This window comes from Schistocerca cancellata, chromosome 4 (assembly GCF_023864275.1).
Source record: "Schistocerca cancellata isolate TAMUIC-IGC-003103 chromosome 4, iqSchCanc2.1, whole genome shotgun sequence".
NCBI classification, from domain to species: domain Eukaryota; kingdom Metazoa; phylum Arthropoda; class Insecta; order Orthoptera; family Acrididae; genus Schistocerca; species Schistocerca cancellata.
Genome location: NC_064629.1, coordinates 145,850,342 through 145,871,417, shown reverse-complemented (window position 1 = coordinate 145,871,417; position 21,076 = coordinate 145,850,342).

Sequence of the window (21,076 nt, the reverse complement as noted above, 5' to 3'; positions counted from 1 at the left end):
TGTTTCAGTTTTGGAAGTCTGATAATTCGTCGCATAGAGACTAAAGTCTTGGTCAGTCATTCGACTGCAGAAAGTTAATCTTTACTGTTCTCAACGCGACGGTATAGTAAGACGAGTGTTAGACTTTAGTTGAGTGATATTGTATAACGATTTGATTCACGGATCCAGTTATATGGCTCCTTCCGTATGTAGCGATTTTACGACTATGACATGTGGGGCCTGAAGATGGCATCAATGTAATGCCGAAACTGGTAGCACATAAGAAGTTCATAAAATATATTTCTACAATACATACGGCTGTTGGTAAATTATTGCATCAAGGAATTCCATCTGTTTGGCCCAAAGAAGGATGCACTCCGCAGTAAGCAGTACGTGGATGATAAGGAGGTTATTGACGTAGTTAGACGCTGGTTCCGAAACCGATCAGTAGAGTGTTACATGCGAGCATACAAGCCTCCCCAGTAAGGAGACGTAAGGACAATGCAATGATTGGCGATTACGTTACAAAATAGTGTTTTCTAGCCAAAAGAGTAGGAAATACAAGGTGCATTCAAGTTCTAAGGCCTCCGATTTTTTTTCTCTGGACTGGAAAGAGATAGAAACATGCGCATTGTCAATACGTCCCAGAGATGGCAACACCGTACGGCAGATGGCATTTCACCGCCAGCGGCGAGAATGAGAACTGTTTTAAATACTTAGAATGATGACGTTTTCCTTACTTATACAGCGTGCAATCAATCGTTTTCTGAATTTGCGTGGTGTGAAACCAATTGAAATTCATTGACAGTTGAAGGAGACATGTAGTGATGGAGTTATGGATGTGTCGAAAGTGCGTACGTGGGTGCGACAGTTTAATGAAGGCAGAACATTGTGTGACAACAAACCGAAACAACGTCGGGCTCGCACAAGCCGGTCTGACGACATGATCGAGAAAGTGGAGAGAATTGTTTTTGGGGATCGCCGAATGACTGTTGAACAGATCGCCTCCAGAGTTGGCATTTCTGTGGGTTCTATGCACGCAATCCTGCATGACGACCTGAAAACGCGAAAAGTGTCATCCAGGTGGGTGCCATGAATGCTGACGGGCGACCACATGGCTGCCCGTGTGACATGTTGCCAAGCAATGTTGACGCGCAACGACAGCATGAATGGGACTTTCTTTTCGTCGGTTGTGACAATGGATGAGACGTGGATGCCATTTTTCAATCCAGAAACAAAGCGCCAGTTAGCTCAATGGAAGCACACAGATTCACCGCCACCAAAAAAATTCTGGGTAACCGTCAGTGCTGAAAAAATGATGGTGTCCATGTTCTGGGACAGCGAGGGCGTAATCCTTACCCATTGCGTTCCAAAGGGCACTACGGTAACAGGTGCATCCTACGTATGGCTCCTAGTGACTTTTGGCTTTTTCCAACAATGAAAGACACTCTCCGTGGCCGCACATTCACCAGCCGTGCTGCTATTGCCTCAGCTATTTTTCAATGGTCAAAACAGACTCCTAAAGAAGCTTTCGCCGCTGCCATGGAATCATGGCGTCAGCGTTGTGAAAAATGTGTACGTCTGCACGGCGATTACGTCGAGAAGTAACGCCAGTTTCATCGATTTCGGGTGAGTAGTTAATTAGAAAAAAAATCGGAGGCCTTAGAACTTGAATGCACCTCGTAATATAGTGTACTGGAATCCTGAATAAAACCAAAGTGCTTTCAGAACAAAAAAAAAAGTGATGCATTACTTACTCCTACAAAGCACTTCCGAAATAGCGCAAGAAACTCTGTCAGCTGCAGGGCGAATGTTCTGAAACACACAATAACGTTAGCGCACAAAATCTATGAGGTAGATTAGTACGGCACTTGTCCACAATTCTGTAAGAACTGCAGACAAAGTAAGTGCCCTTATTGTAACATGAAACGACATGACTGTTAGAGTAGATATACCAAATAGCTGCTTATAATAAAGTACTCCGTCTTCAGGCCACAAGTGGCCCATCGGGACCGTCCGACCGCCGTTTCATCCTCAGATGAGGATGGGGATAGGAGGGGCGTGTGGTCAGCACACCACTTTCCCGGTCATTAAGATGGGTTTCTTTGACCGGAGCCGCTACTATTCGGTCGAGTAGCTCCTCAATTGGCATCACGAAGCTGAGTGCACCCCGAAAAATGGCAACAGCGTATGGCGGCCAGGATTGTCGCCCATCCAAGTGCCGACCACGCCCGACAGAGTTTAACTTCGGTGATCTGACGGGAACCGGTGTATCCACTGCGGCAAGGCCGTTGGCCCTGCTTATAATAAGTAATCTTTATTTACGACAGTCTGTTCCGGCTTAATCGCCATTTTCAAGCACCTGCAGTTACAACTTTGGTGAGAACAGGAATGGATGCCAATCTCATTCACATTAAAGTAGCTGTCCTGTACTCACGTCTACATTGATGTGACGTCCATATTGCCTCGTTAGTGGACTGTTTTGCTATTGTCACTGCTTTATTAAGATCGTAAATGATTTTGAGGTGTTGGAATTAGATGTTAGTTACGACGTGACGTCTCGATGCTTTCCTCAGCCACTCATAAGACATTCGTGTGATTTCGGTCTTGGGTGTCGCGGTGCTGATCAGCATCGTAAAGGTGTTAAACGGGGTGATGAAATGTGGGCAACAGGGTGTGACGACTTTCCCACCGTGTGACACGTGCACCGTGCCATTTTATCGATTTTTTTGTGTGGTAAAGTGCCGAGAAGTGAAACAACCTTTGAAAACATCGACATTTATTTGATAGCAAAAATGTATACACACAAACACATCAAATCATTTTATAAGAGAATAAATAGAGCCTACTTAACTTATCCGTTATGCTTTCTTTTCCCTTATGTAACTAATAACGTGATGGATAACTGTATGTTTCTCCTTCAATACAGCTGAATTTTTCGCCTAAAAATGTTATTTGATAAAAATAAGTTTATTAGTTTTCTTTCTCACTTACACACAGAGCAGGCATCAGCTTTGTTCTGTTATTGTAAAATCTAAACCATTTTTCGCTTATGGAAGAGCACTGACTTCAAAAAATATGCAAGTCTTCGTGGGAGATTTGCAATTCACCACGGAAACAATACAAAATAATAAAATAAAGATTACGAAGAAACAAAATTACGAAATCTACTTCTATAATATGAATGAGTTCGGTGGAAATTCATTAACTTCCGACATTACCAGACAACGACGCCGTCAAAACATTTTTCCAGAGAAACTCTGATTATGACGTGACTTGACGTGCTGGTACGTTGACGGCTTTTGTGAATGTCGCCGTTTGAAATGCTGTGGAATGTTTTGACGTAACATGACATGACGGCAAGTGTGAACTGGCTTTACTCTGAGTTGACAGAAGTCATGGCATATTCTAATATTGTGCCGGACCTCCTTTTGCCCGGAGTAGTACAGCAACTCGACGTGGCATGGATACAACAAATCGTTGGAAGTCCCCTTCAGAAATATTGAACCAAGGTGCCTCTACAGCCGTCCATAATTCTGAAAGTGTTGCCAGTGTGGGATTTTGTGTACGAACTGATCTCTACATTAAGTCCCATAAATGATCTGTGGGATTCATGTCAGGCGATCTGGGTGGACAAATCATTCTCTCGATTGTTTAGAATGTTCTGAAACCAATCGCGAACAACTGTGGACCGGTGGCATGGCACTTTGTCAGCCATAAAAATTCCACTGTTGTTAGGGAACATAAAGTCCATGAATGATTGCAGGCGAGCTCCAAGTAACCAAACATAACCATTTCCAGTCAATGATCGGTTCAGTTGTACCAGAGTTCCCAGTCCATTCCGTGTAAACACAGCCCATACCATTATGGAGCCACCACAAGCTTGCACAGCGCTTTGTTGACAATTTAGGCGCCGGCCGTTGTGGCCGAGCGGTTCTAGGCGCTTCAGTCCGGAACCGCGCGACCGCTACGGTCGCATGTTCGAATCCTGCCTCGGGCATGGATGTGTGTGATGTCCTTAGGTTAGTTAGGTATAAGTAGTCCTAAGTTATAGGGGACTGATAACATCAGATGTTAAGTCCCGTGGTGCTCAGAGTCATTTGAACCATTTTTGAACAATTTAGGTCTATGGCTTAATGGAGTCTGCGCAACACTCGAACCTTAAACAAATGGTTCAAATGGTTCTGAGCACTATGGGACTTAACATCTGAGGTCATCAGTCCCCTAGAACTTAGAACTACTGAAACCTAACTAACCTAAGGACATCACACACATCCATGCCCGAGGCAGGATTCGAACCTGCGACCGTGGCATTGAACCTTACCATTAGCTCTTACTAACTGAAATCGGGACTTATTTGACCAGCCCACGGTTTTCCAGTCGTCTACGATCGAACCATTATGGTCACGAGCCCAGGAGAGCAGCTTCAGGCGATGTTGTACTGTTAGCAAAGGAATTCGTGTCGGTCGTCTGCTGCCATAGCCCATTAACGTCAAATTTCGTCGTACTGTACTAACGAAACGTTCGTCGTACGTCCCTTGCGGCTCTACTCAAACGCCGCTCCTCTCCGTCGTTAAGTGAAGACCGTCGGCCACTGTGTTGACCGTGGTGAGAGGTAATGCCTGGAATTTTGGTATTCTAGGCACACTCTTGACACTGTGGACCTCGGAGTATGGAATTCCCTAACGATTTCCGAAATAGAATATCCCATGCCTCTAGCTCAAACTACCATTCCGCGTTCAGAGTCTGTTAATTCCCGTCGTGTGGCCATAATAACGTCGGACACCCTCTCAGTGAATCACCTGATTGTTCCGCCAAAGCACTTCCCTTGTATACCTTGCGTACGCGATACTTCCGCCATCTGTATATAAAGGGCTTATTTCGATAGTGGTACAAGTCCATTTTTGTTCATTCTGAGATACATGGTCCTAAAGTTAAATAAGCGCTGAAAAATCTGCAGTTGAGATACCAGAAATATTCAAGTATATATAGCATGGCGATTTGCACATACGAAGGGCTTATTTCAATAGTGGTACAAGTCCATTTTTGTTCTTCTGAGTTACAGAGTCCTAAAGTTAAATGAGTATATGAAGTATATATACTTGAATATTTCTGGTATCTCAACTACAGATTTTTCGGCGCTCATTTAACTTTAGGACACTGTATCTCAGAATGAACAAAAATGGACTTGTACCACTATTGAAATAAGCCCTTCATATGTGTATATCGCTATGCCATGACTTTCGTCACCTCATTGTAATATGGTACCTGCACTGTGTGTTAGAACAGGAGAGTCAAAGTATGTTTTGTGTTAGGTCTTAAATAGCGTCAAGTTTATTTGAATGGCACGCTGTGTTACATTTTTGAACAGGTATTGAGGAGAGAAAGCAGATTACCGCCTAAAAAAAATACAGGGTGCTACTTAAAAAAGACGTACAGCTGTTCGTATCTTCGTAACAAAGTTACGAGAAACGCGGTCGTACTGGTAACTAAACAAATATTTGTTTGGTGTATGTTTTATTTTGCTTTTGGACAAAAGGTTGTCAAGATAAATGGGACATCCTATACAGGGTGTTGCAAAAAGTGAAACGTCCCCTTTGAACAATTGTACATGTGAAACGTCCACTTAGAACAATTGTACAAGACTGTGCTTAACCTGGCACACAATAATTTTAGCGCAACGCAATCTGACTATCAAAAATCCCTGCAAAAGAATGGCCCTGACAAACATTAAACTATACCTTTCACAAATCACTTACCTCACAAAAATCTTCGTTGCTCGAACTACTGCAATACAGCGAGTGCCACTACTGCCAGCTAAATAAAAGATACAAACTACGGAAGGCACTAACTACTGATAGTCTTAGCAAATGAAAGATTCTAATAGAGAACAAACAATGTATTTACCTCAAGATTCATAATATATACAGCAGTTCATGACATTTTTCAAAACTTCGCCATCTCTCTCCTCATATCCACCACTGCTGGCGGCTCACCTCCAACTGCGCAACGCTACGCGCTGTTCACAGCCAGCTGCCCCTCTACAATGGCAGACAACAATGCAAACTAGCCACATACTGCACACAGCACAGCCAGTGATTTTCATATAGAGTGCTATGTAACGTTGCCAATAAAAAACATAAACAGCAAACTTACATAAAGAAAACATAAACAGCCTACTTACATAGCCCCCATGCTCCCCACAAAAAATTTTACAAATTTTTTTGGGCAGTGGCCAATACAGATTTGAAAAAATTTTTCATAATTACAATAACAAAGATATCAAATGCACACACTTATTAATACAATGTTGGTCAAAAGCTAAAATTTTCTCACAGTCAATAAAGACAGTCCTGATCATTCACCACAGTAAAACTGCCGTTTCTTTTATCAAAGTCTGAGCAATAAAAGACAATGCACACGGAAGTAGTGGATGTCCATGCAGTCTTGAAGTAGTAGTATTGTCCTTCCAATGGTAAGACAGTGCTGACTCTTGACATGCTGACAGGTAATGCGCCACAATGGAGCAAACCCACAGCAGTCAGTCGATGTGTTGAAGAAGATTGGTAGGTAGGTCATCACAGAGCAGACCCACTGCAGTCCTGGTAGAGAGTATTGTATTGGTGGGCCACCAGAGGTGCAGACCCACTGTAGTCCTTGTAGAGATGGCCAGCAGCCATCTGTTGCGACTGTGCAGGTGCACAATCACCATTGAAGAGTCTTGCGGATAATAGAGCAAGTCCATAACCACCACTTGTGCATTCACAAAGTTTTTGGGAATTGTCCTTAGAACCAGCAATGCTGTTATCCAGTCCCTTGCTGAATTAGTAACACACGTGCAAACACTAACAGTCCCTACTTCTCACATAGTGTCCATATAGTATGACCAACAGAAAAGTGTGCAGTGAAATGAATGCGTACAAGTTACGCAATTTGATTAACTGGCGTCAATTACAATTATATAACATAAGAATACAATTACAAAGATACAAAATACATCATTAAAAACATAACAATACAGATAATATTTGTAGTACAAGCTTTACAAAAGAATAGAAATAAGCATATACATCAGTGTTACAGGAATTATGACATGAGTACATACATAAAAGATCAGAATAACTTTTGAAACGTCAACTTCACACATGAGCATGAAAACAACACAGAATAAATAATGTCTAAGCATCTTTACAAAGAAAATAACAGAGTATTAGAAAAATTCTACAGCATAGCTCTCATCAGCTAAACACATAAAGACAGGAAAAACACAAATACACAAGGGTACACAAACACATAGTGGGATAACACAAAAGGAAAGGACAACACACAATTACATATTGGGAAAAAGCAGCAAAGAGGAAAGGACAGGGTTTGTTTTACTGCAGTATTTTGCTTGGAGATCTCCCTTCATTCCATAGATTGTTCGTCTTATTTCAACCTTTGCTTCCACCAAAAAAAATCCTATCTAAGCATGCTTTCTGTATTTATATGTTCACACATTGCTTACCTCATCATTTATTTCCAAGAAAATCCTACCTATACCTCGTTCCTGTATTCTATTCATATTTCTTTCAAAATAATTATTTCTGATTGTACAATACTCATTGGGGCCCAAATCTTTCTTCGCAATGCATTCTTTACCTATTCTCCATAGTCAGTTTCTTATATAGTCTACCCCCTCTTAAGCTAACTTAAATCTACTGAGCTCAGATATATATACCAAGGGACGAGGCAATGCAGCAAAAAAAAAAAAATAATTAACACAAACATCAATGACAAAAAATAGAAATGACAAAGCAAGCAGCATAAATTAGCAAAGCAAGTGCAATATTACAACTAATATAAGGCAATGCAGGAAACAAGAAAAACTAGCTTAGAAGAGTAACACAAAGTCAAATTCAGTAACACTATGCCTGGAAAACAGCAGCAACTTATACCTAAACATGACATAGCTCAAGCAGAAAAAATATTACAGTAAAAACAACAATGCAGACAAGGGAAAAGCATATTCACATCTTAATGTCTATGTAATTAAAGTGGTGCACCATAACAACTTATTGTAAAAAAAATATTACCATGTACTTGAAAAGAAAATTTTGTGTTACTGTTAGTAGTTCCTTCTTATTGTTCTTTCCTTTCCAAGTGCTCCTTTTTTTAAAGAATGTGGATCATAAAATAATTATTTAATAGATCTGTTGACAGAAAGAGTTCACATTAGCAAATGCATTTTATTTTATAAAAGCAATGCTGCAACACAGCTGGAAACCAGATATTAAATGAAATAAGCAATTACGCAAACCAAAGCATAAAAATATCATTCAGTAGTCATGTGACATTTCATTTCATAAGTTAATGGCTCTCAACTCTCGTAGAAAGACACTTGTCATAATCAGGTGAGCAGATGTACGAATATTTCCCATCAATTCATAAGCATTTCAATAATTAGCACAAAGTGCGAGTAATCATATGTTTTTAAGTAACGAGGGTGTCGCATTAGCGATGAAAGGCACACCCTAATGGCTTGTTCTCCAGGTGTTTGACACAGCTGTGTGCCCACAACGCATTACAAAAATCATATGTTTTCAAGTAACGAGCGTGTCGCATTAGCGATGCCCTCTACAAAGGAATGTCATAAACAGGGGTATTGGCCTCTCTTTGTCCTTCTCTTCCACCTGTGCCTCTGGCACACCCTAATGGCTTTCTTTTCTACCTGAGCGTCTGAAAAGGCTTGTTCTCCAGGTGTCTGACACACCTGGGTGCCCACGTCGCATTATGTGCAGGTGGTCACTTAACTTTCTTACGGAAACATTTACGACAGCAGTTTTCGCTACAGTGACAGTCTCATATACAAAATTTCACAGGTCAAGAATTAGCTTTGCAAATCTGTAGAAACAAAATGCTATTGATATGACAGTGTCCAAAATATTTTCGCTTGCATTGTGATACATTCACGCATTTACACACACATTTCATAACTCTTAAAGTACGATTCTTGGTTTCCAACATCCTATTTCACAAGTCAAGAGTCCCTAACTTCTATTCATTATGCCTTACCTTATTCGTCGACACTTTTTCCATATTTCATCATAACAGATACATAGCATAATCAAATAACTCATATAGCATCAGCTTATGGATCATAAACTTACCGCAACAGCATAATACACATCGTCGTCGTAAAAATAACATCATAAAACCTCAGTCAAATCTCAAAATCGTCGTAGCTTCCTCCAATAATTTCAAAACCTAACAAAATTCTCTGCTCATGTCAAAAGCGTCATCTACCTCAAACGTACTTTAAAATCATACTCCCTTACCAAATACATCATTCAAAGCTCTCATAGTATCACAATGGTTCCAAAAAAATATAAAGAGTTCACACAGTACAGACAAAATACAATTTCTTAAGTGTGAAATAATCCAACTCTGTAATTGCGTAAACATGTGTCACTGACGTAGTAAAAAGATGTTTGTTTCTCTGTTAAATGATCAGATAGGTGTGTAATTTATGTGTTAGAGAAATATGGTACCGATGTGTAAAGTTGTATAAGCAAATACCATATTAGCTAGGGCTCCTTGTGCTTGCCAAACACATGGTACACAAAGTAGGCGTGTACCCCCCTGAGGTTTATTGTAATTATACCCTCAGGTGTTATAGCTTACAGCAATGGAATGAAATGTATCACGAAAAACTTTCTTTGTAATTCAAAACTCTTTAAAAATAAATGTTTTAAGTACAAAATTAATCACTCAAATACGTGTCCTGTAGCGCTAAATGTGCGTCTTGCGTAAGATAATCTCTGGGAAGTGTCGTAGTTATTGTCCTCCGAAAGCTAAGTTCTGCAGAAGTCAATGTACTTACCTCATGATAAACAAAGTGAAATGCTTTGCGTATAGATAACTTAGTTATTACGCTTATTGCCGTGATGAGGAAAGTACTGTGCTGTAACGTATTGTTGTCCTACGGAAAAGGCTGTCTCCTTGTAGCAATAGCACAAAAGTCACCACTAAAACATGTCTCACTTTATAGAAGAATTCAGAAAAAACTGTGCAGATATAAAACAGATACACCGCAAAAGCAACAATGTAAATTGTGTCACACATTAGTAGTGTCGTAATATAACCATGTAGCTGTCAAAGAAACCAAATACTAAGTCATCTTTAATCTCACAGAAAGTACTTCAAATCCTGAATCCACTCTCAAGCAAACCAAAATGTTGCATGAAAATTTCATTAGCAGTGCTGGTAAATGTTCTAATCGTGCAACTAACAAGCAAGAATGTACACACACAATTACACTGTGTCGTCTGTTCGCAATAACAATGCATTCGTAATTTCTGTTTAAATAATTTCTCTTGGTTCTTGACTGGATGGTTAGTTAGCTTTAAAACATAGTTGCATGTTAACAGTTTCTCAGTGTGACAAATTGTACAAGTAGCGTGAAGTGAAAATTGCAAAGACTAAGTTAAAAAGCAGATTATCTGTCAATAAATGGTTTTACATGAGAAATGTGGTGTAAACCTTTACTCTTCCTAGTACGCAGAGTTTCAACTTCAACGCAATTATCATGTGGTATACGTCGGATTCTGTAAGGTCCATTGTAAACTAGAAAGAATTTGTGACTCAAGTGTTTCTTCTTATGTGACAATGAATGAGCTTTAATGCGAACTTTCTGACCAATATATAATTTCTTTGCATTTGCTTTACCGTGTAGTTTTCTCCTTTTGTCTGCTGCAGATTTTATATTTTTTAGAGCCAAATCAATTATGTCTTTGTGTCGAAGTTTACGTGTATTCGGGAAAGGTACAAGCTCTCTGATTCTGTTCGGAGGTTCTTCATTCTTCAGTACAAGAGTAGGTGGTAAAGCAGTGGAATCATGAGGCATTTCATTCAGCACATTTTGAAATAAGTGTAAATATCTGTCCCAATGCTGATGCTTTCTGTGACAATAAAGTCTGCAAAGCTTATTGATTTCTTTCATAATCCGTTCAGACGGGTTACAATGTGGTGAATACAATGAAATAAAAACAGGTTTGATTTTATGATTCCGAAGCATGCGTGACCAAACAGCAGATCTGAATTGCGGTCCGTTATCTGAAATGACTTTACTAACGTGTCCAACTTCACGTAAGAAATTTTTAACAAAGGCGTTGGATACAGACCGTCCAGTGGCTTTACGTAACGGAGTGAAAGAAACAAATTTTGAAGTAAGTTCAACAGCGACTAGAACGTACGAAAATCCATTCGATGTTCTGACAAGGGGTCCCAAGAGATCAACAGCAGCAAATTCTTTTAATTTAGAAGGAATAATAGGAAATAACGGAGCACGATGTGAGATAGTAGATGGTTTCGCCTTTTGACAAAGTTTACAAATAGACAAGACTCTTCGAATTCTCTTTTCCATATTGTTAAAATAACAAGTCGTTCGAAGAATATGATAACATTTTCGTGGGCCAAAATGTGCGTAGCTGAAATGAATGTACCAAATGAGCTTATTAACAAAATCGTCTGGAATGCAAAGTACCCATAGCTTGTCATCAACAGTGCAGCGTTTGAAGAGTATGTTGTTTCTAACCAGGTAATAATGCCGAATCTGAGTCTGTGTCTTTTCATGCCATTTACTTTTGATATCTTTCCAAATCGGATCTTTATCTATGTAAGTAGGCTGTTTATGTTTTCTTTATGTAAGTTTGCTGTTTATGTTTTTATTGGCAACGTTACATAGCACTCTATATGAAAATCACTGGCTGTGCTGTGTGCAGTATGTGGCTAGTTTGCATTGTTGTCTGCCATTGTAGAGGGGCAGCTGGCTGTGAACAGCGCGTAGCGTTGCGCAGTTGGAGGTGAGCCGCCAGCAGTGGTGGATGTGAGGAGAGAGATGGCGAAGTTTTGAAAAATGTCATGAACTGCTGTATATATTATGAATCTTGAGGTAAATACATTGTTTGTTCTCTATTAGAATCTTTCATTTGCTAAGACTATCAGTAGTTAGTGCCTTCCGTAGTTTGTATCTTTTATTTAGCTGGCAGTAGTGGCACTCGCTGTATTGCAGTAGTTCGAGCAACGAAGATTTTTGTGAGGTAAGTGATTTGTGAAAGGTATAGTTTAATGTTTGTCAGGGCCATTCTTTTGCAGGGATTTTTGATAGTCAGATTGCGTTGCGCTAAAATTATTGTGTGCCAGGTTAAGCACAGTCTTGTACAATTGTTCTAAGTGGACGTTTCACATGTACAATTGTTCAAAGGGGACGTTTCATATGTCGACCCTTAGCCTAGGATACCTCACTGGAATCTTCTGATTTTTTTCTTGTAGTTTGTGTATTTAGTGTAGCTTTTGTTTATTGCTAGCGCGTAATTGTAGAGAGAATCTCCTTTGTAGTTGCAGTCTTTCATTGTTGTAATGTAAAACAGTTGTGGCATGCATGTAGATTTGCAACAAGTATTTCGCAGCTGCGCTTGTAATTAACTACATATTATTTTCAGTGCTATGTTAATGTGTTCTCTTATTTTTGCTCTTCAAATTGTGTTTTTGTGTGTTATCGTGTGAAATATTGTCTCAATAATGGCGTGTGAAAAACGTAACACTCGGCTCCAAAGTAAACTAAGAAACGACAGTGAAGACGAAAGCAATGTGATAGCGCCACTGTGTAATGAGTTAACTAATGTTCAAAGTAGTAATTTGGTAACTGTGCATAGGGAAATGGAGCGGGCGTCAAACAATGGCGTAGACAGTCAAACAGGTAGTGAACAGAGAAGCATTATCGATCGATCGGTCGGCAACAGCTCGCCTCAGGAATCCGAAATGATAGGACACAATTTTGCAAATACTGTAGATTCAGGTTTTGCGTCCTCGCCGTTTTCTCAAATGAGTCAAGACACATTTTCTGCTTGTCAAAATGTGAATGCGGCCGGTGAAAACGCACTGTCAAAAAGCATAGAGAAACAGATTCCAGACACTAATACATTATTATTGCAATTAATGCAACAAATGGAACAAAATCAGAGACAGATGGGACAAAATCTTCAAAAGTTAGACACAATGGAACAAAATCTTAAAAAGCTAGACACAGTGGAACAAAATCTTCAAAAGTTAGACACAATGGAACAAAATCTTAAAAAGTTAGACACAATGGAACAACACCAGAGACAAACACAGCAAAAGTTAGACACAATGGAACAAAATCTTCGGAAGTTAGACACCACACTTGAACAAACACGTGAAGATTTAAGTACTGAATTACATAACATTGAATCGAAATGTCAAAAAGTCTGTAATGACGTAAAAACACAAATTTGTGAGCATTTTCAGCCTATTTTTTCGCGGCATGAAAATGCATTACAGAATCACGAAGCAGCCATAAAAGAGCTGCAAACCATTGTTCATGAAAATCATGAGACCTTGTGGGCTAAAATTGACTCAGTTGCATCTACCGATTCGGTTACGCAACTGGCAAAAACTCAGGAAAACTTAAAGAACACAGTAGATTCGATTTCAACACAAATGGACACTCTGAAACTTGGTTCAGAAAAACACACTGAGGAAATGTGTTCACTATCGGAAAAAGTAGCTGAACTTTCGGATCAGGTCACTAACTTATCTACAAAGGTAGATGATGATCTGAATGACACAAGACCCATAGCCTTCACTGACACAGAAGAGTATGAACAAATAAGAAAATTCAAACAAAATCAGAATCAAATTAATACGCAATACAAAAGAGAAATGCGGGAAGTACAAGATCAGCTGACACAGGTAATACAAGAATTACGTATTTCAGAGGACACTCGCGCCCCAATAAGGGAAGAGGGACATATAAATACGGAAAAGCCACAAAATAATAACACAGGGCATTTCGGTAATTATGAAAGAAATTGGCAAGGTACACCGAATTTTGAGATGGAACCGCCGACACGACGTAACAATGACCGATATGTGACTCGCCGACATGATGATTTTGACTATAAGCTGTTCATTACTACACGTAAATTCAAAACATTCAAGAATTCTGCCAACGACATTCATCCACAAGCGTGGCTCCATCAATTCTCTCATTGTTTTCCTCCCAACTGGTCATTAGAACACAGATTAGAATTTATGTGTGGCTACTTGGAGAATGAACCAGCTGTAAGAATGCGATCGGTCATTCACGATTGTCACAGTGAAGGAGATTTTTATCATGCCTTCCTTTCAGCATATTGGTCTCAAGCCACACAGGACCGAGTAAAACATAGCATCATGATGATGAAACACTTCGAACAATCTGAATTTTCCAGTCTTGTGAAATATTTTGAAGACATGTTGCACAAGAATCAATACCTGTCAAACCCATACAGCCCCTCAGAACTCATCCGCATTTGCTTAATCAAACTGCCTGAACATTTGAGACATATTATTTTAGCAGGACGTTGCAAAGACGACATTGAAGCTTTTCAGGGACTGTTACAAGAACTGGAAATTGACACAGACAGTCGCGGGATGCGAAAACAGGAAAACAATCACTACAGGTCACATCCGTCACAATTCCGTGACGACAGAAACAATAAATGGCCACGACAAACCTATTCTTACAACGTAAATCGTGACCAAAACAGACACCACCCATATGATAACCACTGGCAGAGTAATAGTTACAGGGAAAGATCACCTTTCCGCGGTAATGACTATCACAGAGACAATCAGAGAAACAGACAATATGGGACCCAAAATAACTATTATCAAGGGAGACAGAATAACTTTAGACGCAACGGTCCAGCGCGTAGTTACGATTCAAGGAGAAATTCTCCACCATGTGACCGACAAGAAAGAAACTATGGAAACTACCGACATGACGACAGACGATATGATCGTAACGACAGACCTGAATTGCATCAGAACTGGCGAGATTTAAACAGAGCAGAGCACTCTGGTCACGATGAATTTGTGGAAGTTAGGTCTCCAAATCCCAATAACGACGCGCGCCAACAAAGAGACAATAGGCGATGACTCACACCGCTGGCAGCCACAATATGTACTTATGAAACGTCCCCTTTGAACAATTGTACATGTGAAACGTCCACTTAGAACAATTGTACAAGACTGTGCTTAACCTGGCACACAATAATTTTAGCGCAACGCAATCTGACTATCAAAAATCCCTGCAAAAGAATGGCCCTGACAAACATTAAACTATACCTTTCACAAATCACTTACCTCACAAAAATCTTCGTTGCTCGAACTACTGCAATACAGCGAGTGCCACTACTGCCAGCTAAATAAAAGATACAAACTACGGAAGGCACTAACTACTGATAGTCTTAGCAAATGAAAGATTCTAATAGAGAACAAACAATGTATTTACCTCAAGATTCATAATATATACAGCAGTTCATGACATTTTTCAAAACTTCGCCATCTCTCTCCTCACATCCACCACTGCTGGCGGCTCACCTCCAACTGCGCAACGCTACGCGCTGTTCACAGCCAGCTGCCCCTCTACAATGGCAGACAACAATGCAAACTAGCCACATACTGCACACAGCACAGCCAGTGATTTTCATATAGAGTGCTATGTAACGTTGCCAATAAAAAACATAAACAGCAAACTTACATAAAGAAAACATAAACAGCCTACTTACAAAAGGTACGGCCAAACTTTCAGGAAACATTGCTCACACACAAATAAAGAAAAGATGTTATGTGGACATGTGTCCGGAAACGCTTAATTTCCATGTTAGAGCTCATTTTAGTTTCGTCAGTATGTACTGTACTTCCTCGATTCACCGCCAGTTGGCCCAATTGAAGGAAGGTAATGTTGACTTCGGTGCTTGTGTTGACATGCGACTCATTGCTCTACAATACTAGCAATTAGCACATCAGTACGTAGCATCAACAGGTTAGTGTTCATCACGAACGTGGTTTTGCAGACAGTGCAATGTTTACAAATGCGGAGTTGGCAGATGCCCATTTGATGTATGGATTAGCACGGGGCAATAGCCGTGGCGCGGTACGTTTGTATCGAGACAGATTTCCAGAACGAAGGTGTCCCGACAGGAAGACGTTCGAAACAATTGATCGGCGTCTTAGGGAGCACGGAACATTCCAGCCTATGACTCGCGACTGGGGAAGACCTAGAACGACGAGAACACCTGCAATGGACGAGGCAATTCTTCGTGCAGTTGACGATTACCCTAATGCCAGCGTCAGAGAAGTTGCTGCTGCACAAGGTAACGTTGACCACGTCACTGTATGGAGAGTGCTACGGGAGAACCAGTTGTTTCCGTACCATGTAGAGCGTGTGCAGGCACTATCAGCAGCTGATTGGCCTCCACGGGTACACTTCTGCGAATGGTTCATCCAACAATGTGTCAATCCTCATTCAGTGCAAATATTCTCTTTACGGATGAGGCTTCATTCCAACGTGATCAAATTGTAAATTTTCACAATCAACATGTGTGGGCTGACGAGAATCCGCACGCAATTGTGCAATCACGTCATCAACACAGAGTTTCTGTGAACGTTTGGGCAGGCATTGTTGGTGATGTCTTGATTGGGCCCCATGTTCTTCCACCTACGCTCAATGGAGCACGTTATCATGATTTCATACGGGATACTCTACCTGTGCTGCTAGAACATGTGCCTTTACAAGTACGACACAACATCTGGTTCATGCACGATGGAGCTCCTGCACATTTCAGTCGAAGTGTTTGTACGCTTCTCAACAACAGATTCGGTGAGCGATGGATTGGTAGAGGCGGACCAATTCCATGGCCTCCACGCTCTCCTGGCCTCAACCCTCTTGACTTTTATTTATGGGGGCATTTGATAGCTCTTGTCTACGCAACCCCGGAACCAAAGGTAGAGATTCTTCGTGCTTGTATTGTGGACGGCTGTGATACAATACGCCATTCTCCAGGGCTGCATCAGCGCATTAGGGATTCGATGCGACGGAGGGTGGATGCATGTATCCTCGCTAACGGAGGACATTTTGAACATTTCCTGTAACAAAGTGTTTGAAGTCACGCTGGTACTTTCTGTTGTTGTGTGTTTCCATTCCATGATTAATGTGATTTGAAGAGAAGTAATAAAATGAGCTCTAACATGGAAAGTAAGCGTTTCCGGACACATGTCGACATAACATATTTTCTTTCTTTGTGTGTGAGGAATGTTTCCTGAAAGTTTGGCCGTACCTTTTTGTAACGCCCTGTATACAAGGAAAGATTTTTCCCATTTAGAAATCGCATTTGTATGTTGGTTATTTGTGAGAGGCTTACGTTATACCGCGTGTATTCTGCTAACACGTATCGGCACTCGGCAGCTGCAGGATCGTGCTCTATCGGGACTGCGGTTTATCGTTCCACGGTATTGTTGCTCCTGTTTGTCGTGAACACTCGCCAGCAGTACACTCGCTGACGCGAAAGCGTTTATACGTGCTCCAACGTCGGTCTCTCCTGTGACGCCTGAGGTTTCCTTATAGTGCGCGAATGGTTTTATGTTTCGTACGTTTACCAGTAACAACCTATATCATTTCAACTTCCTCTGGGTCAACACTAGCCTCGCCATGTATGTGATTCCGACGCCCGTCCTAGTCACCATCGACAACAGCCGGCAGGAGGCTACATCGAGATACGGTTCCCTTCCAAGCTCCTTCAGGAACTACTTTGAACAACACGATGAATGCCATCAACCGCTCGTTAGGTGTGAATCTGGAGTACACCCTGAAGAGGAGAGCATTGAAATGTCAGACCAGGACTCTCCAGCACGAGAAATGTGCGGCAAAGTGAGGTTAGTCTGGAATTAATGAATTTAGAACCGTTCATTGCGTAACCTTATCCAAGTATCATCAGCTACTAATGTTTCAGATGTAACTGATATCACTGAAATTTAACTACGCTTACGATCCTACCGTGGAAATTGTAAGTACTCAGGAGTCAATTAACTTCCCCGCTATAGGTGTTAGAAGATTTTCCAAACAATATGCATGGGATCGTAAAGAATAAATTGTCAAACTGCTGACCTTCTTGTTGACCTTCAACTCTCAAACTTTACCGGACGCTGTGTGTATTAAAAATGGCTCTGACCACTATGGGACTTAACATCTATGGTCATCAGTCCCCTAGAACTTAGAACTACTTAAACCTAACTAACCTAAGGACATCACACAACACCCAGTCATTACGAGGCAGAGAAAATCCCTGACCCCGCCGGGAACCCCAGCGCGGGAAGTGAGAACGCTACCGCACGACCACGAGCTGTGGACGCTGTGTGTATTCATGGAAGTAAATGTCCTTTAGATCTTTAGGTGGTATCTGTCACTCAGTACTTTAATGGCCTCCAATACGGGCACATCAGCAAACAGTGTCGTTCCCAGTTCAGAAGCCTTAGCTCTTGCTATTTAAGCTCACTATGGGGGACAACACCCATCCAAGAGTCGGTTTTGTACTGAATATCATAAACGGCGAAGAGGTGAAGAACTAGCTAAGTTTAATAATATTGACTTCGTGGATGCGATGAATTTTACTCCTATGAAATTACAATTAAATCAATACCATTAGCTGCTGACATTCGTTGAAATACATCAACAGGGACCGTTGAAAATGTGTGACCCGACCGGGACTCGAACCCATGATCGCCTGCTTATATGGCAGACGCTCTATCCACCTGAGCCACCGAGGACACAGAGGATAGCGCGACTGCAGGGACCTATCGCCGGCACGCCCTCCGTGAGACCCACATTCTCAACTTATAATCCACACACTACATTCGTGGTGCCCCTGCCATTATACCCACTACTCGCAGCAGACAATCCACCGAGTCCCGTAAGAGTTCAGGCAATTCGTGTGCATCCGCACTGAAGAAGGTTATCAGGCGGTTAGCCTTAAGCGATATGAAGATGGCATTTGTTCTTTCGGACATGTCAGAAAGAACAGATGCCATCTTCATAATTTTACTCGTATGCCAACCTACGCGTCCACAACCAGGGACAACTTTTCTTGCCCGCAGAGATCATAAATGCTCAAATAAACTCCAGCACTCCAGATTTCCAAACCACACAGCCGCTGCCTGCCACAAGCATACACTGTGAACAACAAAGAGACAGGAACCGATGGCTGGCGGAAGTAAGCAAATACCGGAACGTGCATGAGTGGTCTCAGTACCGAAATCTGATATGCCCTACACAACATGCAGCCACACCTATAGATCAGAATCTCTGTCTGCTAGAGCCCACAAGTTAGCAACTTTGCAAGTACCAAACCAACGACAGCCTCCGTTTCACCCCGAACTGATCAATAAGATAATAAATGTTATTGATATTATCATTCTGAATATACGATAAAAGAGTGCTATGAACGCTAACAGTATCAGGTACCTCGTACGAGGTATACAGGGTGTTAATTTTAAGTTGACAAACCAGAATAACTCGAAAAATAAGCTTCACACGAAAAAATGTGTAGAAACCATCGTTCATTATTTTCGAGGGGGACATCTGCTGGTGCTAAAATTAGCCCGTCACCCAAGCCCCTGAAGGTGGGGCGGGAGGCAACTTTAAAATTTCAAATGGAAATCCCCAATTTTTATTGCAGAATCAGATTCTACATAAAAAAACTACGTACATTTTGTCTTAAACATTTGTTTTGATTCTTGGTAGTTGTCGCTGTAATTCAAGAAAATCCATGTTCTCATTTTTGCGTGGAAAATGATTACAGATAAAGAAAAGAATACTTAAATTAGTGAGTAGGATGTTTGGTTAGTTAGTTAGCTAGTAAGATGATTTATTTGATAATTAAGATTTTTGTGGCCTCATGACCACGAAACAAACAAAACTTATCCGAATTTGCAGAAAAAATTAATTTTTGGGTCAACATTTGTAAAACTCAAATTCCTCTCTCTCAAACCCCACCCTATGGGGAGAGAGCGAGAGTTTTAGTTTTAGCGAATCAAAATTTACGAGGTAAATAAATATTTTTTATTTATCCGTAACCATTTTCCAAGCAAAAATGAGAACATGGATTTTCTTGAATTATAGCGCCAACTACCAAGAATCAAAACAAAAGTTTAAGACAAAATGTACGTAATTTTGTATGTAGAATCTGATACTGCAATAAAAAATGGGGGTTCCCATTTGAAATTTTAAGTTGCCTCCCGCCTTACCGCCAGGGGGCTGGGGTGGTCGGCTAATTTTAGCACCAGCAGATGTCCCCCTCGAAAATAATCAACTTTGGATTCTACACATTTTTTCGTGTGAAGCTTATTTTTCGAGTTATTCTGGTTTGTCAACTTAAAATTTACACCCTGTATATAATTCTGTAAGGAGTATATAGAGGGTCTATACAAGGGCGATGTAATTGAGGACAATATTATGGAAATGGAAGAGGATGTAGATGAAGATGAAATGGGAGATACGATACTGCGTGAAGAGTTTGACAGAGCACTGAAAGACCTGAGTCGAAACAAGGCCCCCGGAGTAGACAACATTCAATTGGAACTACTGACGGCCTTGGGAGAGCCAGTCCTGACAAAACTCTACCATCTGGAGAGCAAAATGTATGAAACAGGCGAAATACCCTCAGACTGCAAGAAGAATATAATAATTCCAATCCCAAAGAAAGCAGGTGTTGACAGATGTGAAAATTACCGAACAATCAGTTTAATAAGCCACAGCTGCAAAATACTAACACGAATTCTTTACAGACGAATGGAAAAACTAGTAGAAGCCGACCTCGGGGAAGATCAGTTTGGATTCCGTAGAAATACTGGAACACATGAGGCAATACTGACCTTACGACTTATCTTAGAAGAAAGATTAAGGAAAGGCAAACCTACGTTTCTAGCATTTGTAGACTTAGAGAAAGCTTTTGACAATGTTGACTGGAATACTCTCCTTCAAATTCTAAAGGTGGCAGGGGTAAAATACAGGGAGCGAAAGGCTATTTACAATTTGTACAGAAACCAGATGGCAGTTATAAGAGTCGAGAGACATAAAGGGAAGCAGTGGTTGGGAAGGGAGTGAGACAGGGTTGTAGCCTCTCCTCGATGTTATTCAATCTGTATATTGAGCAAGCAGTAAAGGAAACAAAAGAAAAATTCGGAGTAGGTATTAAAATCCATGAAGAAGAAATAA